At 44.1% G+C, this 22,639-nt stretch overlaps 1 long non-coding RNA gene across 1 annotated transcript in view; it reads right to left on the bottom strand.

Moving 5' to 3' along the window:
• LOC109295637 overlaps nt 1–22,639 on the bottom strand; it is a 100,077-nt gene that overhangs the window by 51,630 nt on the left and 25,808 nt on the right. Inside the window, exon 2 of the long non-coding RNA XR_002096794.1 lies at nt 676–797. This is a non-coding gene — a long non-coding RNA (uncharacterized LOC109295637). The remainder of the gene's footprint in view (nt 1–675; nt 798–22,639) is intronic.

Genomic DNA, 22,639 nt, shown 5'->3' with positions numbered 1-22,639 from the left:
AATTTCATATGGTGTAAAAATGAAATATTTTGCATCATAATATGTATAATTGCTAGTTTAATTGAAAAGTTAGCTTGTTGGTGTACCTACCCACTTTAAAGCTTCCATTTGTACCAACTATGGTCATGATTCCTTTAAAGGTTTTGGCAAACCTAGATAAGGAGGACTGAAATTGGAAGAAAGTTAGTACTTTTCCATCTGAAATAATATACATCAAATAGCTACAGAGATTAAAGTTAAAAAAAAAAAAAATCAAAGTGAGTGTTAACATATCTTATTGAGAACTTAGTGGTGCTCAGCCTGAAAAGAATCTTGTCTTGAGATTGGTGTTATGGTTGGATAAAATGTGTGCCACCTAACAACAGTGAAACCATTTACTATATTCCTGTTGGCCCATCTCATGACCTACTTAGAACTCTGTATTCAAAACACCCCAGTCATATGTCAAGGGGTAATATCAGTTGATTCTGTTGCTTTATTATAGATTTGATTTGTGGAATGGGACATCAAAGTTAATAAGCACCTGCATTTGCTCCTCTGTGTTAAACATTATTCTTATATTTAAGCATTTATCATATAACCAAAGCAATCTGGCCTTTTCATTACAGCAGCATCATAGAGCTATCGCTTAAACTTACTGTAGTACACAGTACATTGAGCTGTGCATGTACTCACGTGGCTTTCACTGTCCCTTCACTTTGGTGGTTCTTGCTTTGTGACCCACACTTTGGCATTCTTTAAAACCCTGCTCAGGTGCTGTCTAAACCTCGTAGTGCCTTTATTTCCATTTCCAGTACCTACAAGGAAAAAAAAAATTGGCGTGATGGCTGATGCAAACTATTTTGCAGTCTGGATACATTACCAAGGTCCCAGTAGGTGTTCTTGGAGAAATAAAGCATGTACCTGTGCATGTTTAACGGTATATGAAGGTCTTATTTCTTCATTTTTAATACCAGACACACATCACTGTAAACAAGAAGAGACATTTGGTTTGAGTATGAATAGTAGACAAACACGATCAGAGGCTCCTCAAAGCTTTGAAAGAGTCAGAGCTCCCAGGCTAAAGCTAAACAAACAAATGCAAATTGCATATAACAGAAAAAGAAAATAGCTGGGCAAGAAGTTAACACAGCAAATTGTGAAAATAGATCACAGTTAAGTTAAAGTCATAGCCAACAGGCCTGCTCAACAAACATGGAAGAAGTAAAAAGATTGTGGTATAGTAAAATAGGCATAGATGTTACAGCCAGACAGGGGTGGATTATGAGGGGGTAGGACTGGGGTGCACTGGCACACTTGCACCCCACTCTGATTCCTCCTCCACCCAAAGTTTAAAACCAACTGCCTGACAGTGGCAGCAACACTTCTAGTCAGACAATGTTGAGGGAGTCAATTGACTTCATGGATCATTATAATCTACCGGATCCCTTCTAAACTTTTCATTCCACAGGTGTTAATGACCCTCTTTTCTTTTTAATGGCCTTGATGTTCCATCAATCAGGCTAACCTTTCTTCTGCAATGCTCCTGTCTGTTAGCTGGTCCTGATTAATGAAGCTTCCATTTCACAGCCCTGCAAATTGTTTTCAACTCATTCCAATGAAGTTCTATCAGTTTTTGCTTTAATTGTAAACTGAATAATACAGCCCTAGGGTATTAGTAAAGCCTCTAGTTTCTTTTTAACTGCAGAAAAATATGTTTGTGTCTTATATGTATGGATGCACTTCACCACCTACACCCTACTTTTCAGTATCCTAGATCTAGACTTATCATCTAAGCTAATCAGTTAGAACACAGACGCTGCATGAAGTTGACTCCTTGGCTGTATATCAGGGGTTGGCAACCCCTGGCATGCATGCTGAGCATGGCATGTGAGGCCATTTTGCTTGGTATACCACCACCAGCCCTGGCTCTGGGTGGCTGCTCCCAGCAGGCGGCTGGGAAGCTGCAAGGCCTGCTGCAAGCGGCCCAGGCACCATGGTTGGCAGCAGCTACCTAGAGCTGGGGCTGGCTGCAGCAGGCAGGCTGCAAACAGCTGTGCCGGGCTCCACAGCTCTGGCATCAGCTCCATGCTGGCAGTGACTGTGCAGCACACCTCGGAGTGGACAGCGGGAGGGCTGTGCTGCCTCAGGGCCAGGTCCTATCCCTGCTGTCTGCTCCAAGGTGCGTGTGCAGTCACTGCCAGCATGGAGCTGATGCCAGAGCTGTGAAGCCCAGCAAAGCTGGTTGCAGCTTGCCTGCTGCAGCTGCCTAGAGCCCAGGCTGGCTACAAGCAGCTGCTCCGGGCTCCAGAGCCCAGTCATCAGCTCTGTGCTGGCAGCAGGGGAGAGGCCGGGGTTGTGATGCCTCAGGTCCCCCCACTGTCTGCTTCAAGGTACGCATGCAGCTGTTTGCAACCTCCTGGCTGCAGCCAGCCCCAGCTCTGGGTAGCTGCTGCCAACCAGAGAGCCCAGGCTGCTTGCAGCTGAGTCCACCTGATTCCCACCTGCTCTAAGCCCAGCACTGGCCCAGCCCCCTTACTGGGATGAGGCTGGTGCTGCCCCTTGCCAGGAGCAACACACCTTTGTGGGATTAGCTGTGTGGAGTGGGTGGGTGGTTGAGCTGATGGGCAGGCCCTGAGCCGGGGCCTCAGCTGGCTGCACTGCAGCTTGGGGCTGGCTCCCCAAGGAAGCACAGGGGCTCCAGGAGGCCCAGGGCACTGTTGGGTCGGATTTTGTCTGGTGGCCCAGCAACCCAGCTCTGTGCACCCATGCATCTGGTTCTGGATGTGTGCACATATCTGTTCTGGATCTCTGTTTGTGTGCATGTGTGTGTGTGCATGCATGTATGGTTCTTTGTGTGCATGTGTATTCCAGCTGGATACTCTAACCATTGGGCTGTGGAGTAAAACTGGAGTATATCACCACATCCTCTCTTTGAAAAGAGGATGGACAACCATCATGCCACATTTCTTGAAAGGAAGACAGATACCCCACTCCAGGAATGGGTTCACAGCCGTACATGTCTTATTTTAGGAAGTGCCTTGCAATATTAAAGACTCACTCACTTAAGACAGTGCACAGATGTTAGACTTAACGGTTGTGTTATAGTAGCCATAGAACAGGAGTAATTGTTCTGCCTCAGTATCTACATGTGCACCCTTTTCAGGGCACACACAACTAATACTCCAGAGCAGGCTAGTGCTTGTAAATACAAGGTCTACCCTGCTGCAGAGTTTTTTTTCTTGTGTGGCAATGCATGTGTAGATGCTGTCCAGTTGGCTGGGGCATGAGAGTGCCTCTGTGGGGGCTACCTGCTGCCTAGCCCCACGGTGAAGCACCCTTGTACCCCAGTCAGCCCTGCCATAGCACACTGAGCCTAGTTGGAGCAGTTCTGGGCTGCTGCCAGCCAGAGCTGCTCCAACTGGGCTCAATGTGCTATGCACTAATGAACTCTGGAGCAATATACTCCAGAGTTGTTTGCTCCTGGATGTACACTTATGCATGGACATTTAATTGCACATGTAAACATGCCCCCTAATATTTAGTTTAGGCCAGTGGTTAACCACCTTTTCAGGTTGTAGGCCAAATGACTGGAGTTTGGTCAGAGATGGATACTGTTGCCACCACCACTTTCTCCCCATAACAGCATGGGGAAGAGCTCCCACAGCTGCTGCTTTTCCCTGTGGCAGCATGTCCATGACCTGGATCAAATGGACCCACTGGCCAGATCTGTCCCATAGGCCATAGGTTGCCAACCTTAGTTTTGGCTCTCTGCTGCTTTTTCAGACCTGAACAAGGGTTTTTTGTATCCAAAAGCTTGCCTAACATCTCTCCCAAATATATATTTGCCCAATAAGAGAGATTACCATGCTTAAATGTGACCAGCAAAAGCAGAGAAAGGGTAACTGGCTTCTTTTTCTGCTTTATTGATATAGTTGGACAACCTGTAACATGGGAGACTCTCAGGGTGTCCCCCAGATCAAGTCTGCATATTTCCTTCATGGAATTGAAGGAGACTCTAGCATTCTGGGTTGTTGGTGTCATTATCAGGATTCAATCATTGACAGCTTTCTTTCTGTTAAGGGATATATAGCTAAGTCATCTTGCCACAGCCCAAGGAACAGGAATTTTTTCTTGCTTTTTTTACACAAGAATTACCAACATTATTCCTGAATTACTGTAGTTATGTTCACTGCACTATAATTTGAGTTTCGTGGCTAGAATCTTGAGGATACACACAAAAGAAACAGTCTCATTTATTTTCAGGAGTCTTAAGCTGCTCTGTTAATCACTTTCTTTGAGGTTTTGATTAAGCTTTTGTAGTAAACCACAAGCTGACTGGGGGCACTAACTGCCAAATGAAGGACAATCAGTAACAAGCTACAGGTGATTGTTCTTAGAAAAAAGACCAAAGCTGTGTTGCACTCTTCCCAGGAAGGGCAAAATACACAAACAAATATTAGTTCCTCAAATATATCAGACTTTCATTGTGATGAAGTAGTCGCAGCACTCACTGTCTTCTAACTTCTCAGGGTAGGGCTGTACTTCCTGCACAGAACTCTTCCAAACAGCTTACCCAGGGTCATCTCTGGGTTGAATCCTGTTCAGATACAACAGTTTACTCAATAAAATGGTGTGGGGGGGAGGGAAACATGGAGGAAGTCCCTTGGTCCTCACCTTGTGTAGTGGGAAGAACCTACCTTGACCAGATGCAGTTCTAGAGCTGCTCTACTAAACTGTTTATATGCTGTAGCACCAAAATAGTAGGCAGGCTAGATGTGAAACTTCTAGATTAACTAATATATATCAAGAACATAAGCCCTATAACTCAAGTTCACAAAAAATGTATGCTCTTTATACATCTTAGTCTGTATGATGTATATCTACCCTGCCTTCTGCCTAACTTCAGGCTAACACAGCTGCCTACCTCTCTCTTCACCAAAGTAGTTCCAGCAACTTCATATGCATGTCAGAAAACAAGGTTCCAACAGGGCAGAGTTGGCAGTCTCTTCAACCAGGACCCCAGGCCTGATCCTGCTCAGTTTTACATGTTGCAAGTAGCTCAAGTGGAGCACATGCTTACATTTCTGCAACATGGGCATTTAAGGCAGCAGATTGCATTTCTGTATAGACTGCATAGTCAGTTTTTAAAATTCATCAAGCCAGCCCCAAATATGGAATCACTTAAGCACCATCTCATGAAATGGACTCTCAGCTACAACTTAAAGTGAACCAAACCTGGTAATTTAGAGTCAAGGGAATTGTACTTTTGAAGCATTTGAAACATAGCCTCTCAAAACCTAGGACTTTTACCTTATTCCTCTATCTTTACTAGGCAGTAATATCTTTAAGTCATTTGGAGAAGACCTCAGACCTCTCTTTACCATTGTTTACTTTAGCCTTTTCATCTTCTTTCCAGCCAGTGACCTTTCATGAACCGCACCTCATAGTTGCCAAGACAAAAGCAGAGTAACTGAACTGGGAAACAGGAATCCCTGTGTCCTATGCAAGGCTCTTCTTGCCTGCAATGCTGAGGCATGTGAAGATTGTAGATCTACTGAACACATGCTTTAAAAACAGTAAAATAAAAAGATAGAGGTGAATCATTTCCTGCATTTCATTCTGAGAAGCAGGGAACTGTTGGCAGGGTAAGCCCTACCCTCAGCTACATTAGGGTAACCACATGGGACACTGACAGATGTGCGCTCCCCGCTGTAGCTCATGGCACTTTTTGCAGGAAGCACCATAAGTTACAGCAATCCCCCAGACCCAACAGACATTCACTGTTGGGTCCAGGGGGTTGAGGGACTGAGCTCCAGTTTGGAGTGGCTGTGTCTGAATCCACTTTCCCCTAGCCCCGCCCGCCTCTCCCTCCCATCTCTCCCATTCTGAAGACAGGACCAGAGGGGGGAAGGGAGCAGAAGGAGCTTGGTCTGGGATTTGCCCAGCCAGTCCTGGAGAGTGGGGCAGGTGGATTGGAGCCCCTCCAATGCAGGGGGCTGCAGTCCATCTGCCCCACCCTCCAGCACAGGCTAGGCAAGCCCCAGAGGGAACTCCTGCGTCTTCCGTCTCCCCCTCCCATTCTAAAGACAGTGGGGGGGGGGGGGTTGGCTACATTGGCCCAGTCCTGCTCCCAGCATATGCTGACACAAGCTAATTAAGACATTGCTTTGGAGTGCTTTCATCTGAATCCTCATGTAATATCAGATTGTCACACAATCAGGCACTTTTAAAGCACTCTGCAGCCATGCCCTTCCGTAAAGGCATGGCATGCCTTTTACGATCAGGTCACAAAGGCCATGGATGCAGGTATCGCGGTGGATGTAGTCTTTCTGGACTTCAGCAAGGCCTTTGACACCGTCTTTCACCCCATCCTAGTTAAAAAAACAAAAAAAAACTAGGCGACTGTGGCATAGATGCCTACACAGTCAGATGGATTGCAGATTGGCTGAAGGGTCGCACTCAGAGGGTGGTGGTGGATGGGTCATACTCGACCTGGGGGGAGGTGGGTAGCGGAGTCCCCCAGGGCTCGGTCCTGGGGCCTGCGCTGTTCAATTTCTTCATCAGCGATCTGGATGATGGGGTGGAAAGTAACCTGTTTAAATTCGCTGATGACACCAAAATTTGGGGGGAGGTGAGCACGCTAGCAGGGAGTGAGAGATTGCAGAGGGATCTGGATAGGTTACAGGGGTGGGCTAACAGGAACAGGATGCGTTTTAACACGGACAAGTGCAGGGTGCTGCACTTGGGCAGTAGGAACCAGCAGCACACTTATACAATGGGGAACTCCTTACTCGAGAGCACGGAGGCAGAAAGGGATCTTGGAGTCATTATTGACTCCAAGATGAACATGGGCCGACAATGCGAGGTCATGGTTGGCAGGGCTAACCGGACCTTGTCGTGCATCCACAGGTGCATCTCGAGTAGAGCCAAGGAGGTGATCCTCCCCCTCTATGCGACGCTGGTCAGGCCACAGCTGGAGTATTGTGTCCAGTTCTGTGCGCCCCATTTCAAGAGGGATGTGGACAACATGGAGAGGGTCCAGAGGAGGGCCACCCGCATGATCCGGGGACAACAGGGCAGACCCTACAGTGAGAGACTGCGGGACCTGAACCTATTCAGCCTCCACAAGAGAAGGCTGAGGGGGGACCTGGTGACCGTCTATAAACTCACTAGGGGGGACCAGAAGGGTTTGGGGGAGACGCTGTTTCCCCTAGCGCCCGCTGGCATAACAAGGAGTAATGGGCACAAGTTGATGGAGAGGAGGTATAGATTGGACATCCGCAAAAACTACTTCACAGTTAGGGCGGCTAGGAGCTGGAACCAACTTCCAAGGGAAGTGGTGCTGGCCCCTACCCTGGGGGTCTTTAAGAAGAGGCTGGATGCCTACCTGGCTGGACTCATTTGAGTCCCGTTTTTGTTTTGGGGTTTTGTTGTTCTTCCGCCCTGGCGGGGGGTCGGGCTAGAAGATCTGCTTGGTCCCTTCCGACCCTAAATCTATGAAACTATGAAAGCAAAGGTGCTCAGATAAGAAATAAATACTCCGAGAACTAAGGTTGTTAGATTAGACTCTGTAAGAGGAGTTGGGGAGGCCTGTTCAACTCATATGTCTCCTCAAGCAGCAGTGACACTCATTTGCAGTTCAGTTTATAACATCCTTAATAATAGAGACCTTTGATAGTCTCTCAGGCCCATGTTCTTTTTGTCCTGTACCTCTAGAGATTCCCCAGGTAATCTTTGTTAGTTAGCTTTATGGCTTTCCAAGTCCTTGACTAGCAAGTCCTTAAGCTAGACAGCATCTACATAGCTAATATTCAACCAAATAAACTTTGGATCATTCCCTAGTCCTCATTTATCTATAGCTGTAATAGGGCTTGTGTCCTGATTGGGTATTGACAGTCGTTTCATTAATGATTTCATTGCTGGTCCTGGATGAGTCCAAGAAACCTGATCACTGGGTAAAACGTTTCTTGATTTTTCTTCCAGAAGCGCAGAGACCAGGCAGCTATAATTGATTCAGTATTTTTGAAAATGTGGCTGTTGATTTAGGCATTTACAATTTGATGTCCAGCATTCATATTTCAAATTCTTGGCCTAAATAAAAAGTCTGTGGATGACAAATGATGAGCCAGAATGGATTCTGTAGTATTTTCCAAGAGCAATTACTGTTTTGCAGTTCAAACAAGAATAAAAGGAATGGCAAACCTGTTTCGTCACAGGATCCCATAGCTAAGACTTAACATATGCATGGAGCAGATGTGGTGAGAAGTGCTGCAACTTTTATTTCCTAGTCTCTTTTGACACTAGAGTGTCAATTTTGAGGGGTTATGTGGTGAATTGTTCTTGGGCTAACTTTCTGTACGGGAGCGAATATTACTCTTTAAGCTTGGGGGATTTTTATGGGGCTGACCATATCTAAGGGAGCTGGATCAAGAAACAAAATGCCACCTATTTCTTTTCCTCTCTCTCTTTTATAGGTGGACTATTATAAAAAGTGAGGGAACACTAAGATATTCATGACAAATGTAAGATGACCTCTCTAATGGCAAAGAAAATGACCTAGCTTTATGTAAAATTTTTCCACCCTGTATTTGTGTGCACACATCCTAAAGTGAAGGTCTATTTATTTCTCTCTTTATAGTTACAGTGCAGTATATATTTATCTATATTCAACACATGACAAACTGCACTTACAAAGTAGACATAAATAAGAATGCCACTAGGCAGAATTGACAGTGACTGACTTTGCAGCATTGCCCTGTACTTCAAAGGAGTTTGTACCTTGAAGCATTAAAAAAAAAATGTCTATTTATTTTTTACACTCTACCACTACCATAATCAGTCAAATCTGACTCATCTGCTAGATACAAGTTTTGTCAGGAATTATTTATTGTATAATGATGTTCAGGGGTTCATCACTGGTAAGACCCTCTTTTCAATTCCCAGTGTTGAAACCTAACTGAAGTTACTGGTACTACTGGAACTGTTGACTCGGGGAAGAATGTATGTGTTCTGTACTTGGCTGTATCTTTCAGGCTAGCTGCTGAAGCCAGTTTGCTGGCTGTCCTCAATGGCTCAGGATCACAGAGGCTGATCTGAAAGGGCCAGAAAGTTTTCCCTAGGTTTGAAGGATAGCTTAAAAAAACACAGAAAACTGGAGATCTATCGCTGTCTTTGTAATACCACCCAATGAACACTGATAATGAGACCACAGAGTTAGTTACAACAGGATGCTGGAATCTGGAATGAGCTTTTGCTGTCTAAGTTAAATGTGGGCTCTACAGAAACTGCTGACTTGTCTGTGTGGGGTTATACTGAAGTTGGCAAGGTGTTTTCAAAGGACTGGTGTGCAAACCATTTTTATTGTGTTTGGTGTGCATCAGTTTACAAGCCAATACATTTCAAGTGCTACAGTCCTTAGTGTGGATAAAGTTATACCAGTATGAAAGTACTCAAATATACAGAAATAAATTATGCCTGTACAGTTCACTTTTTTTCCTCCTTTCAACCTTGCACTTCACTTGCCTGTGTGTGGTCCCTCTCTCAGAGTAAACCAATTGAGTAAGCTGTTGGCAGACGACAAAGCAAAAAGAAATTACAAAAGAATGATATTAGTGCATTCTGAATTTGGAACAGGGTTGCATGGTAGGTTGATTTGTTCATGGCCCCTGTGTAGTGCATAGGAGTCTCTTCAACTGCTGTGTGAGCTATACAGGACCCCTGACAATTGCCCCAGAGGGACCATTGCACCCTGATCCCATATCCCTGCTTCCCTCTATATCCATGTATTTAGCAGACTGGAAGCTCTAGTTTTGGCAGGAACTGGGTGAACTATTTTAAAGATGAAATCTTTTCACTTCTGGGCTGTGCCTCTGCAGTATAATCTATAATGCATTACAGAGAAATGGCTATGCCTGTGTAATTCTCTTTCTTCAAGTCATGCAAAACGGGAAGCATTTTATTTCCTAAAGCAGATGATTTATCTGCCGTACACTGGGTAATTTATACTAAAAACTAGCATCTTCTAGGTCTAATTATTTCATCAGCAGAGAGAGAATGCCCTAGCCATACAAATATTTTATTAGTTTGAAATTTTGCTCATAATAAATGTTGCTCTAGACTTAACACCCTTACTTATTTGCAAAGCAAGATAAGTTAACTTTAAGAAAAATAGCATTGGTCCTTCCAGCTCTAGACTGAGAAGTGCATCTGCTGGTGTATACACCCCCAAGCTCTCCCATAATTCCAGACTAAGAGAAGATTCAAGTATCAAGGGCTGTCAGACTCATGCATTTCATAAACTTTAAAACAGGTAAGTTAAATTCACCTTGTGCCCTAGGTTGGATTTAGACCATGGTGGTCTTTGCAGGCCGGATTTCGCCTGGGGGATGCAGCAGCCCCTGCCTGGGGCATGGGATGGCTTTGACTTGGATCCAAGGCATGCAGTGACTCCAGCTCTCGCCAAAGTCACGCAGTTGTGGCAAGGAGGTAGGGCAAGAGCAGGGTGGCAATAGTTATAGGCCAAGCTGCCAAAGGGCAGCCAAGGCTAGATCAGCCCTCACTTGCCCTCCTGCCACAGACTGCCATGTCTACCAGGGCTCAAGAGCCCCATATTCTATGGCAAATCACTGCCCCTAACTTCCAGTTGCCCATCGGTTGCCCCACAGGCTGGCTAAAGCAGGTCCATTGGCTGCATCCAGCCCATAGGGTATATGTTTGACACCCCTATTCTAAAATGATCTTCCATTCATTCTTACAATAGTAACATAATACTGAAAATAGTGGGACAACGAGTATGTCCAAGTCAAACATACATATTTCCTTCTGTAGCTCTCCCTAGCAACCTCAAAAACTAAAGAGCAATGTGCAGTGATTTTCATGTATGGGGTTTTGGTGCTGTCTTATGGAGCACCACCCCTCCAAGAAGACAGTATCAGAAAACACTGTAGCAATATCAGAAGAATTCATAAATGTAGGGCTGCATTCAGGTACTATCCATTCCCAAAATACATTAGTGTAGTTTAATGATTTCAGTCAAGCTAGTCTGGATTTACTGTAAGATAACAAAGAGCAGAAGCTTGCCCATCCTGCCCATACTCTAAGGAATCCCTTTGTTTAGAACTGGGTCTGAGTCGATGCTAGGATCAGGTTTTTATTTCTTGTGCTTTCTTCTTTTACGGGCTAAACTTATTTTTAAGCTGAAAGAGTGAGGCACTGTTTTGTGCATACATTTTTGCTCTTAAATTAGCTTCAATTTTTGCTGTAATAAGAGTCTCTCAAATCAGTTTTTTAGTTGGAAAATACTCTAATGCTGATATCCTCTGAAATAGTTGCATATGCAAGATTTGTCAAGTCAGGGGAGATGTAGGGACAAGTTGGGAAGCCTGTTGGTTATGCCACTCCCATAGCAAGGGGAATCCTGGGCCCTGGACCCTACTTCTAGAATTGGTTCTCTTTGTAACTGATAGCAGTTGAATATAAAGCAGTCCCATGAGCAGGGACTGGAGTCCAGGACTTTACTCCCTCCCAATGTAACATTCCTAACCACCAGAATGCAGAGCTGTATGCCTGTTGTGCTCTCTTACTGTAGCCCCATAAGTCTTGCATTCTTTTTCAGCACAGCAGCTGTTTCAACAGGGGAGGCTAAAGGGGCGCTATGTCCACCTAGCTTATGACTTGGGGTTGGGACGCTCTCCTGGGAGGTGTGAGATATAGGTTTGAACCCTCAAGTTGGCCACTGAACTGCGTTGTTCCTTTTACTGAGAAAGTCCTCTAACAGTAGGCTACTACGTACAAAGTAGGCAGCACTACCAGGACATTTTAAAGGACAATGGCCAGAATTATATTTTGTGAGAATCTGATATGCATTAAGTCTCTTCTGCGAATTCCTCAGGGCTCTGATCCAGGAGACAAGTGGCTAGTTTCTTTATCCTTATTGGGCTTAGTTGGGTGCTGGTCCTGTGCTGCTCAAACTGGCACAATTTGTAGCATACCTGGGACCAGTACCCTAGCTGCTTGGGTAATTTGAAAGTTAAAATTTGTCAGTTTAGGTACTTCCTGTGTCTGAACAGACATCTCTTGGAGTCCTAGTTTGAACTCTGGCACCTCAGTTCTGCCTAAGTCCAGCTTGAGGGGCCCAAGTCCTGTATTGAATCTGGGCCTGAAGGCTGAAGAAATACCATGTTTACTCAAATCTAAGTTGATCCTTAATTTAAGACAACCCCCCCAATAATTAGATTCTATATATGGAAAATATATACAATTGCTATAAATTTCCATGTATAGAATCTAATTATTGGAGGATAATCTTCAAGTCATCCCTCCCACCATTACAAGGGGGCAGGCAGTAGGGAGGCAGGTGGTAGGGGGAGATCAAGCAGCTTGCCTCCTGCTTGTGCCTGCTTCCTTGCCACTTCTACCCCTTACCTACGTCCTTCTGCCACCCCCTCCACAGCCTCTGCTCCCCCACCTTTCCTCCCTAGCCTTTGTCCCATGCAAGCAGGCTCCATCCCTGTTCTAGCTGGGGCACTGAGCACAGCTCCAGCAGCCATGGGGGTTGTGTGCTGCTGCTGTGGACCTGGGCTGGGTCTGTGCTCAGTGCTCCAGACTGCAGCGTGCACACAGCCTGTCAGTAGGGATCAAGGAGGTAGGGAGAGGAAGGGGAACAGAGGCTGGATGAGGGGGTAGAGATAGGAAGAAGAGGCTGCAGTGGGGAGACATCAGAGTGCAGAGGTGGTGGGGAAGGGGGGAGAAAAGAAAGGCAACAGCTATAATTATGGCACTACCCCTGGGTAGGGGCTAGACGCCAGGCCAGAACAGCCACCTGCCTCCCCTCCCACTGCTCTCATATGCAACTTAAGGTGAGGGGCATTCCTTTCCTGCCCCTGTGTTGAAATGGGGGCGGGGAATTTAAGAATCAAGTAAATATGGTAGACATGCAAAAAGGGAGAAAAACTGCTCTCAGAGAATCCGGACAGACTTGAGAGCTGTAGAAATCAGTCCTAAATTATCACAAAGGAAAATATATTTGAACTATTGTGTAATTGCTCATGGAAGCAGCTTCACAGAAGTCAGTAGAAGTAATCCTAAAGCACTCCCCAAAGTGGTGAGGGGCTTTACAACTGAGCCTTTGCTGATGTGCGCTGTTAGGAACAGGTGAGAGATGTATGTTTGGTCACAGCACTGCCCAATGTGCTTAAAGATTTACCTGTATCATTAGTAAAGGCAAAGATGTTGAAGATCAGTCTCCTCTCAGGAATATATGAGTTTTCTCAGATAGAGGAGACGGTAAGCAATGTATAGGTGACAAAAGAAGCAGATGCTTCTTTTCGAGAGTCCTGAAGGCAAGAAAGAAGTATTGATCCATTATTTAACCAAGAGACAACTCTAGTCAATTGTTTGTCCTTTGTTAGATACTTCATCATTAGATATGAACTAATTAAAATATTACTAGACTAGAAGACAGCTAAGTGCTGTAGCTGCATGAATGAATGAGTGACTGCATAGTGGCCTGCAAGGAATCAAACACAGAGCCTGCTATTCAGAGCCAAGGGGTCTGACAGAGGCTTGCTCCTTTCATGTACAACGTAACAACTGGTTCCAAGTGGCTCTTCAGAGAGCCTCTTAAACGTATAGTTCCCCACATCTTCATTCCTCAGCCAAGCATAACACCACCACCTAACAATCAACATTAACATGCAGAAAGTCAAATCCATGTAAATAACCTACCAACTAACAATATTCAATTAACCTCTGGGGTGCACTGAACTTTTACAGAATTGCAGGTCTCCCTGGAGAGATCAGCATCGCTTCTGCTGGGTTCAATTACTCCTTATCCTGAAGCTCAAACTACTGTGGTTATTTTCTGTTTAGGTGCCTGTACGTGAGCCAGGAGGCTGCTCTGACGCACTGCAATTGCATGTCAGAGCAGACTTGTTTAAATGAGTCTGCTGGAGCATGGTAATTATTGCACTTCAGCCAACCTCTGCATCTTGCATATTAACATCCCCACACTTCAAAACGGCAGCAGGGATCCTTTAACTAAAGCTCGTTTGACAAGCTTCAGATAAAGCGCCCTCACTGCTATTTTGAAGCATGGGGATGCTGCCACACCAGATGCTCCAGGCACTTTGTGCACTAATTAAAGCTCCCACAGCCCTCGAGCACATGTAAAAATACCCTTTGAGTCAGCCTGAGAAAGTTTCAATGTCCCTTATCTCCCTTCTTCATGCAGTTTGGTGAGAGTCACCTATTCTTCACAGTATATTTCTATCTGGGATAACAACACACATGACTATAGGTAAAAACAAGTGCCAAGTTGTCTGAGTGAATTAAAACCTTTAAAACTGTAGCTACAGGTCTGTCTGATGCACAATCTAAGGGCTCGGACATACAGAAACTCTACCCTATGGGGCTTTACTGTTCATCAGCTGCTCCTCAGTAACTTGCCTCTGTGTATGCTTTTATCCCTTGGTCAATGGGATAACCCTGAATAAAAAGAGGGTAAGTTTTTTTTTTTTTGGGTTTTTTTCCAGTTAGTTTTCACTCATTGTAAGGTAAGAGGCTGCACGTGGGAAGTTAGTAAAGTGCAGATGGTTCATTGTAAGACGCTTCCTCCTCTTAATTTTCAATACATTTTTTCATGTGGCCATACCTTAAATCTCGCTTTCTAGGGCATTAGGTTGAGCTCACTGTTCAAAAATGAATCTTCCAACTCTAGTCTCTTCTACCCTCCAAAAGTCACTATGTGCAGTGGCTGGGAGCAGAAGGGGTTTTGATTGCTTGCTTGTTTTTTTTGTTTTTGTTTTCCTCTGGCCCCTCCCTGGGATCAGTGTGACCCATGACAAACTCCAGTGTCTTTTTCACAGGGAACAGTTTTGTAGCTTTTATTTGCATGGTGAGATTTGCTCTCCCTATTTACATGGCGCTACCTTGTGTAACAGGAATAAAACTGAAAATGAATGTCTCTGCAGGAGAACATTTAAGGGGTGAGTTTAACTCTAGAAATTATAAATCTTTACACAGAAGACTTAAAGTGGGGATTTTTCTAAAGAGGCTTAGCAACTGCCACTTAAACCCTACAGGTACAATTAATAATAATAATAATAATAATAATAATAATAATAATAATAATAATAATAATAATAAAATAATACCAGCAGATATAATCCAGACCAGGGAAAGAAAACAAAATTATTAGAAGAGGATCTAACGGATATTAATGTGACTGCAAAAAAGTATATATTTTTCCCACTGAGGCCCAACAGCACAAAGCACAATGGACTTTATTTAGTTAAGTGACTATTATTTCCATATCCTCTGCTCTGGTATGGCTAACCCTCAAGGCAGATGGGCTAACAGGGTCACATACTTTCATGGCATGCAGTAGTGGTTGCTAAGTTATAAACAGAAATCAGTTCTGTGTTGACTATCTGTAACAGTTTTGTGGTTTCAGAAGATCGCTGACAGAACGGCTAGTAAAAATCAGACATGTTATTTCTAGCCTGTTGGAACCAGCTAAAAAGATGGTCAGTTGTATCTTTACCACTGGAGTCTGCATTGGAAGTGGGACAGTTCTGACCTCTCTTGCTCCAGCAGAACACCATTGATGAAATCCTGGCAATTTAAAATGCAAAACATCCATGATAAGGGTGCCACTGTTAGGCCTGTCTGAAGCAGCAAGCATTCGCTTCGGATTTGGCTGATTTGGAGGGACAGTGATTCAATTGCGTGATTCGAATCACTGTCCTGATTCAATTCGGCCGATTCAAATTTGGCCCCAATTCAGAGATTCAGCCGTAGACTATAATGGGGAATCACTAAAATACCTATAACTTTGTCATTTTTTGCAGATTCAGACAAAAACAGCAGGGATGGTATCTGCTTCTGAGGGCATGAAACCTGCCAAGTTTCAAGGAGATAGCTACAGGGGCTTCTGTGAAAGTGCACCTCAAACTGTTGAAAGCAAAACCTTGTCTCACTTGTGTGTGTTAAGGCAGAGCGGGATGAAAACAGCAGGGATGGTAGCTCCTCATGCAGGCACGAGGCCTTGCTACAAGCCCTCCAAATCTCTAAATCTCTCTGAATTGATTTAGAGGCTTCCGATTTTGATTTGGACCTTTTAATGGGTCTCCCGATTGGATTTGGAGATTTGGTTGCCGAATTGGGCTGAATCTCCTCCAAATCGAATCGGCTACTGAAGCTTCGCACAGCCCTAGCCACTGTCACCCATGCAGAAAAGACAAATACAATTTCTGAATTCAACAATCCCTGCCAGACACTGTGTTTACTAACAAACAATAAGAAGTCACAAGTAATTTGGTTCTGCTACATTTATTTATTGAGCCAGAATAAAGGGAGCAAATAATTAGGAAAGAGGTAATTTATACAGAATATGTATGTTCATTTTCTTACTTACATCTTAATCTGAAGTCATGTGAAGTCGATGGAAAGATTTTCACAGTTATATTGCATAATTTCATGAGATGGTACAGTAAGAGAACATACATGTCTACCGTGGCTTCAAGAATAAGGTTCTGTGGATTCTTGTAACAATGACCTGTAAATGCTAATAGAGGACACAAACACAATTGATGCAAAAAAGCAGTGAAACGCTAATACCTTTTTTGAATGAGGTTAATCCAACCTGGGGACAAACACAATAAAAACTTGGTTATTACAATCATACAACTATGCATGAAATCAGCACAGGGAAGAATTAACGCTGGATCAGTGCTTTATCTGTAAATTTCTATACGTTAACAAATTTGGCTTTCTTTTAAATCTAGCTTTAGTTCTGAATTTCCTGGGTTTAGGGTGCTTAATTTTTTGGAGAGGTAAAATATCATAGAAAGTTAGGGCTGGAAGGGACCTCTGGAGGTCATCTAGTCCAACCACCTGCTCAAAGCAGGACCATCCCCAACTATATCATCCCAGCCAAAAGTTTGTCTAGGTGGGTCTCGAAAAGCTCCAAGGATGGAGCTTCCACTATGTCTCTGGGTAACCTGTTTCAGTGTTTTACTATCCTCCTAGTGAGAAAATTCTTCCTAATATCTAACCTAAACTTCCCTTGCTGCAACTTGAGACTTACTCCTTGCTCTGTCATCTGCCACCACTGAGAACAGACTAGCTCCATCCCCTTTTTAAACCCCACTTCAGGTAGCTGAAGGCTGCTATTAAGTCCCATCTCAGTCTCCTCTTCTCTAGACTAAAGGAGCCCAGTTCCCTCACTCTTTCCTCATAAGTCATGTTCCCCAACCCCCTCACCATTTTTGTTGCCCTTCACTAGATTCTCAAAAGTATCTCCACATCCATTCTGTAGTGGGGGCCGTAATCACTGTAATCTACATTACAGTAAGTTATTTTTATGTATACTCAATGTTAACTCTGTTTCAGCATATTTTTTTTTATCTGGTAATGCAGGCTTGGATTGACGTATTTATTTGTATACTGCAATCAGGAATTGTTTAGAGAAATCAAGAAAGCATATTAATCCAAGAGAGAAAACAGATACAGGCAAAGAATCATTATCTTACTAACTTTCTGTAACAGAGAGCCCTAGGCTCTCTCGTACCTAAAGAGAAAAGTAGCCCAGTCAAAGAGGGGGCCACAACTGCAGGCAGGCAGAGGGCCACAGCTGCAGGTTGCCAGGGTAAATGGCCAATAAGGTAATTGGCCAGCACTTGCAGCCAGTCAGATGATTGGATACAGGCAGCACCTGGGGAGCATTTAAGCCCAGAGCTGGGGCTAGCAGAGACTGTCTCTTCCTGGCTGGCACCAGGGAAGGAGCTCCTGCTTAGGGAAGCTGGGATGCTGGGTTAAGTTGAGGCTTATATTCTTAAAGGGGCAGAAGGCTGCTGCATGTTACTATTTATGTTATAGGCCAGGGTTTTGCATTTGTTATGTTCACTGGTGGTTTGTGGAAGAGGCTGTAGGGGAGGTGGAGGTCTCACTGGTGCTAGGGACAGGCTGAAGGCTTGAGGGTGTGCACACAGAGGGGCCAGGGGCCCAGTATACAGGGGCTCGGTAAGTTGCGAATGGAGAAGGGGAAGCTAGTGCCTCGAAGCACTGCCTCAGTCCTATCTAGTTCGGCCTACACTGGTCAGCATAGGTAGAACGAAGGGGCAGAGGCTGAGGTCCCAACCAAGGGATATTGTAGTAGTAACACCCATGAGATACGGGGCGTGGTAAAGAGGAGGTTATGGAGCCACACAATTAGCCCATAAGGCTTTGGGTCCCCAGCTGGGCACAGTAGACTATAGAGGCCCAGCCAGGGGGGCCTAAGAGTGTACAGGACTAGGCAGGGGCCTGAGATTACAGAGGTTCAGCCAGGGGCCTAAGACCAGTGGGACTGAGGCCTAGCAAAGGTCCAGGGGGCAGCCTCTCTCTTAATTTATTATCCATCAAGGCATGGCAGGAGAGATGGGGAGAGCACCCTAGGAGTGGTGCAAGGCACGGTTGCGGAGCCACCAGGGGGCGTCATGGCCCCAACGTGTTACACCTTCACAATTTTATGGTGATGTGGATCAAACCAGATTTCTTGCAAGTGAGACTGCAGTCTTCTAAAGAACAGGGGAGAAGTTAAATAGAAAGCCGCTTTGCAAGGTTATAGTTCACAATTAAAAGTACAAGAGAAAAAGTTGCATGTATAATTCTAAAGATACACACACTTCTGCCTTGAAGTGATATGTACTGAAACTAGAATAGTGTCACATCAAGCAGGTCAAAACAAAAAAGGACTATGACTTAAAGTGGCTGTCCATTTAGTGTAGTTTCCAAAAAATCTGATAGGCACTCTCTCCAGGCAGGATATTGATCTGGATGAACCACTGGTTTCATCTCACAAGGTAATTTTTATGTTCCAGAATCTAGTAATGGTCCCAGAACCTTCACATTGGCCTTCATGAGCCAAAAGGGACCTGAGTTTTTCTCCTCTGGTTCATCCTATAAACGCCAAGGATCCTGGTAAGTGATGGTGTCTGAAGATTGAGCAGGGCAGATTCTCTGTTGCTCCCCTTCAGACACTGCTCTGCTACCATGGAGACAGATAGTTCAATCTGCATTTAAGTGATCTCAACAGCAGAATTTGAAAATTCCTCACAGAAGGAACATATGATTGATACTTGCTATAAACAACCTGGGCTATCCTAGTTCTTCACTACTCAAAACAGTTTTGTGGAATTGGTATCTGCAACTTTTCCCTGCCTCCTCCACATTGCCAACCCAGAATTTCAAAGATCCATATCACACTCGGGTTAGACTCAGAGAAGGACTTCTGCAACTACTTCCTTAGCTTGCTGTCCTACTCTGAGTGTCCCAGGCCCTATGAAAACTGAAAGCCTATGAGTGAGGGCTGCTGTTTTCATCCACACTCCTATGGCCCTACCTCCCCAGCTGCTGACTCCTTCAGAAGAGGGCATGCTGTGACAGCAGCTCCAGCTCCAGCTCTGGTCTGGGGCATGTGGCTGGGAGGCTGGAGCTATTGCTGAGTGATCCAGGGCAGATCCACTTCCCTAGATGCTGCTGCATTTTGGGGAACTGGTACATGCAAAGTGGAGCAAACAGATGGGACATGCTTCATAGCAGCACTCCTGGGTGCGAAATAGAGATGGCGTAGATGTGGTATGCCCAAGGAGGACACAGACATACCAATAAAACTAATGGTTAATCTATGACAAAGGATTACATGTCCATATCCCTTCCCTTTACTTTTGCCCTACCCCAACAGTGTGTAACCATCTGTATGAACTGAAGACACCTTGTGCAATATGAGGCAATCCTGGTTCCTCTGAGATTTTGATGCACCACTGTAAATTGTTTTCAGCTATCTTATATGTTACATTTTATTTATGCTGTAATGAAAGTATCAGTGGGAGCATCTACACAAGAAGCTACATTACTGTAGCTTTGACAGGCACAAACTACAACACCAACTCTACTGCGCAGTAGCAATGAGCTACTATGCAGTAGGGTCAGAAATGACCCATGCATCTCTGGGACTGTGCAGTTATGGCAGTTACTGCACAGTCATTTAGTACTCAAGCAAGTTCTAAATGACTGTACAGTAAGAACTGTGCAGTCGGGCCCATGTGTAGGTGCACCCAGTGATTCAAGCCAATGGAAATATTCACGCAAAAGGAAAAAATACTTAGCTCATCTGATGCATTTGTAGTAGTGTGTGTAAGAAAAACATTGCTGTTGATCCACTTGGTGCCTTTCTCAGCTCTTACATCCACAGAAGAAAATGTGTTGAGATCAAGTGGAACACTGGCAGCCATCCTAAAACTTGCTTTCATCAGTATTCTTTATCACAGTCATGTAGACCTTGTTTTCTAAGGAAAATTAACTGCAGATAATTTACAAGCAATGAGCAAGGGGCGATTTATCTAGAAGCTTAAGAACTGTTGCCTGGATACAGATCTGTTCAAATGCTTTTACATATGAAATGTTTTTTGGGGGGTATTTGCAATTTGTTTTGATGACAAGTTGTCAAACACAAAGCCGGGGCATATGGTATACTACATTAACCTCCTAAAGGACTTGGTGCTTCCACTGAATAAGTATAATAATGAACATTGTGCTGCTGGGCCCCATTCTGTGGGAGAATCAATGCAACCTCTTTGAATAGGGTTTTTCAGTTGCCTTTAAAAGATTAGTGAACTGGCAACACATGGAACAATAAAACATTTAATCAGCTACCTACATTCTGTAAGTAGAGCCCAACATTTTGCAAACTAGAAATTAAGGGGGAAAAAGCCTTACAAAATTGTGAAGGGAAATGAGACACTGGATGGAACAGGGAAAAGATGGAAAACTGCTAGAATTCTGAAAAGTCAGACGGTTAAAGATAAATTATAGGGGAGTTAGAAATGTCTGGTATGTTAAGAAATGTCATTAAGCCAAATTTTCATCTGTAAGTGGGTATAACTCCCATTAACTTCAACTGGACTACCAACTGTTCTTATGGGATCCATTATGTCTAAAAGAAAAATGCACTTTGATTTGGAGAATTAAAGCTGAAATTAAAGCTTGACTTTGAGCTGAAGTGAGCCCCTGTAAGCACAAGGCTGCATAATGAGGGAATTATTTTTCTCATGGATTCATGTGTACATTCATCAGATCCACACACTGCTTCCTAGGGGAGCTGGTAGATTGATGTCCTCTGGAAGGTGTTGCACAAAGAACAGTTAATTTGGTATGACTGCAGGTAACAGGCTAACGGCCCTTTTCTTGTAGAAAAATCTGCAGGAGGGAAATAGCTCATGACATCCAAGATGGTCTGTCTCTTTGTGACATCCTTGGGCTCCCCCCTCTGGTAGCTCTATTCCTGGGCAATATAGAGTCAAGGCCACCAACCTCTGGTTTGCGACACCTAAATTTCTTTTACAGTGGAAAAAGTCCAGAGGCAGAATCATTAAGAGAAAAAGAAGAGGTATATTTTTTTTAACTTCTATATTTTTTTTAAACAAATATCCCAACAATATTTTTCCAAAAATCTTCCAAATGTTTGACAAGCTCTAAGGACAATTAATAAGCAAAATATTTATTGTAAAGTAAACTCTATCTACAGTCTCTCCTGCTCCCTGGGTAGCTTTTTTTCCTGCTGCTGCTTTGGTTTTCTGCCTCTTTAGGGTATGTCCCAATGAGCACACATGTGCAAACTGCATGGGGTGCATATGCACCCATTCACCACACCACTAATTTGCAGCATGACGGGTTTTTTTTTTTTGACACTGGGAGATCCTTGTGTCAAAAAAAATCCGCCGCTAAAAAACGCAGCGTGGCACCCCTGCTGACTAGAGCCACACTCTGGCTGCTGGCCAGGCTCTGAGCAGCTGGCTCAGTGCTGCTGCTACCCTGGGAGGCCTGAGGACCCCAGGTAACCCGGTGGGGGCCAGCACAGTTGCTGGCGCCACCCTGCCCTACCCCACCCAGGTCAATCTGCCACATGCTGGAGTGTGTATGGAGGGGCATGCCTGGGGTCAAATAGAAGCAGCACAAATATGTGCTACTGCTATCTGTCCTGTGAGAAAAGCATGTCCCTGCATGTGTGCACTTGTTGGGATGCACCCTTAATGTGGAAGGGTGTACAATCACTATTGTACACAATGTGTAATGTGTACAATCACTGTTGCTCCACTTTAAATCAATTATTTCATCAGATCTTGAGATCTAGATTTTCAAATTGTCAAGAAAACTGAAAGTGAATCACTTTGGTCACTTTGGTGCATGTAGCAGAGACTAAAACATAAGCCAAACTGTGTAAATTTCCACACATTTCTTGCATTCCTAGTTCACAGGATTGTAACATGTCTCTTATTAACTCCTTTTTTCTCTTGCCTATAAATTCATTATGTGGAATACTTTCACCACCCCTCCTGGTAATCATGTTTCTTCTGTGGTGTTTTGCAGGATACCCTAACTTATTCAGATTATTTGGTAAAATTACAAATAATACATAGGATGGCATAATAAATGCATCCATATCAAAAGCTGCTGCCTATATGCCTTATAGAATAAACATTTTTGCTATGTTTAGAATTGTTTTCACTTGGTTTTCTATGAATCCTTAAACAAGAGAGGCTGCTTTGGTTGGTTATTCACAGTGCTAACTCTTGGCCAATAGGGAATTGCCAGGTTTTTTTTTTTTTTTTTTTTTTTT

Source organism: Gavialis gangeticus, unplaced genomic scaffold (assembly GCF_001723915.1).
Source record: "Gavialis gangeticus isolate Ggan-Ray unplaced genomic scaffold, GavGan_comp1, whole genome shotgun sequence".
Taxonomy (NCBI): domain Eukaryota; kingdom Metazoa; phylum Chordata; order Crocodylia; family Gavialidae; genus Gavialis; species Gavialis gangeticus.
The sequence above is the reverse complement of the archived record's forward strand: the minus strand, read 5'-3'. Positions and strand labels throughout refer to the sequence as shown.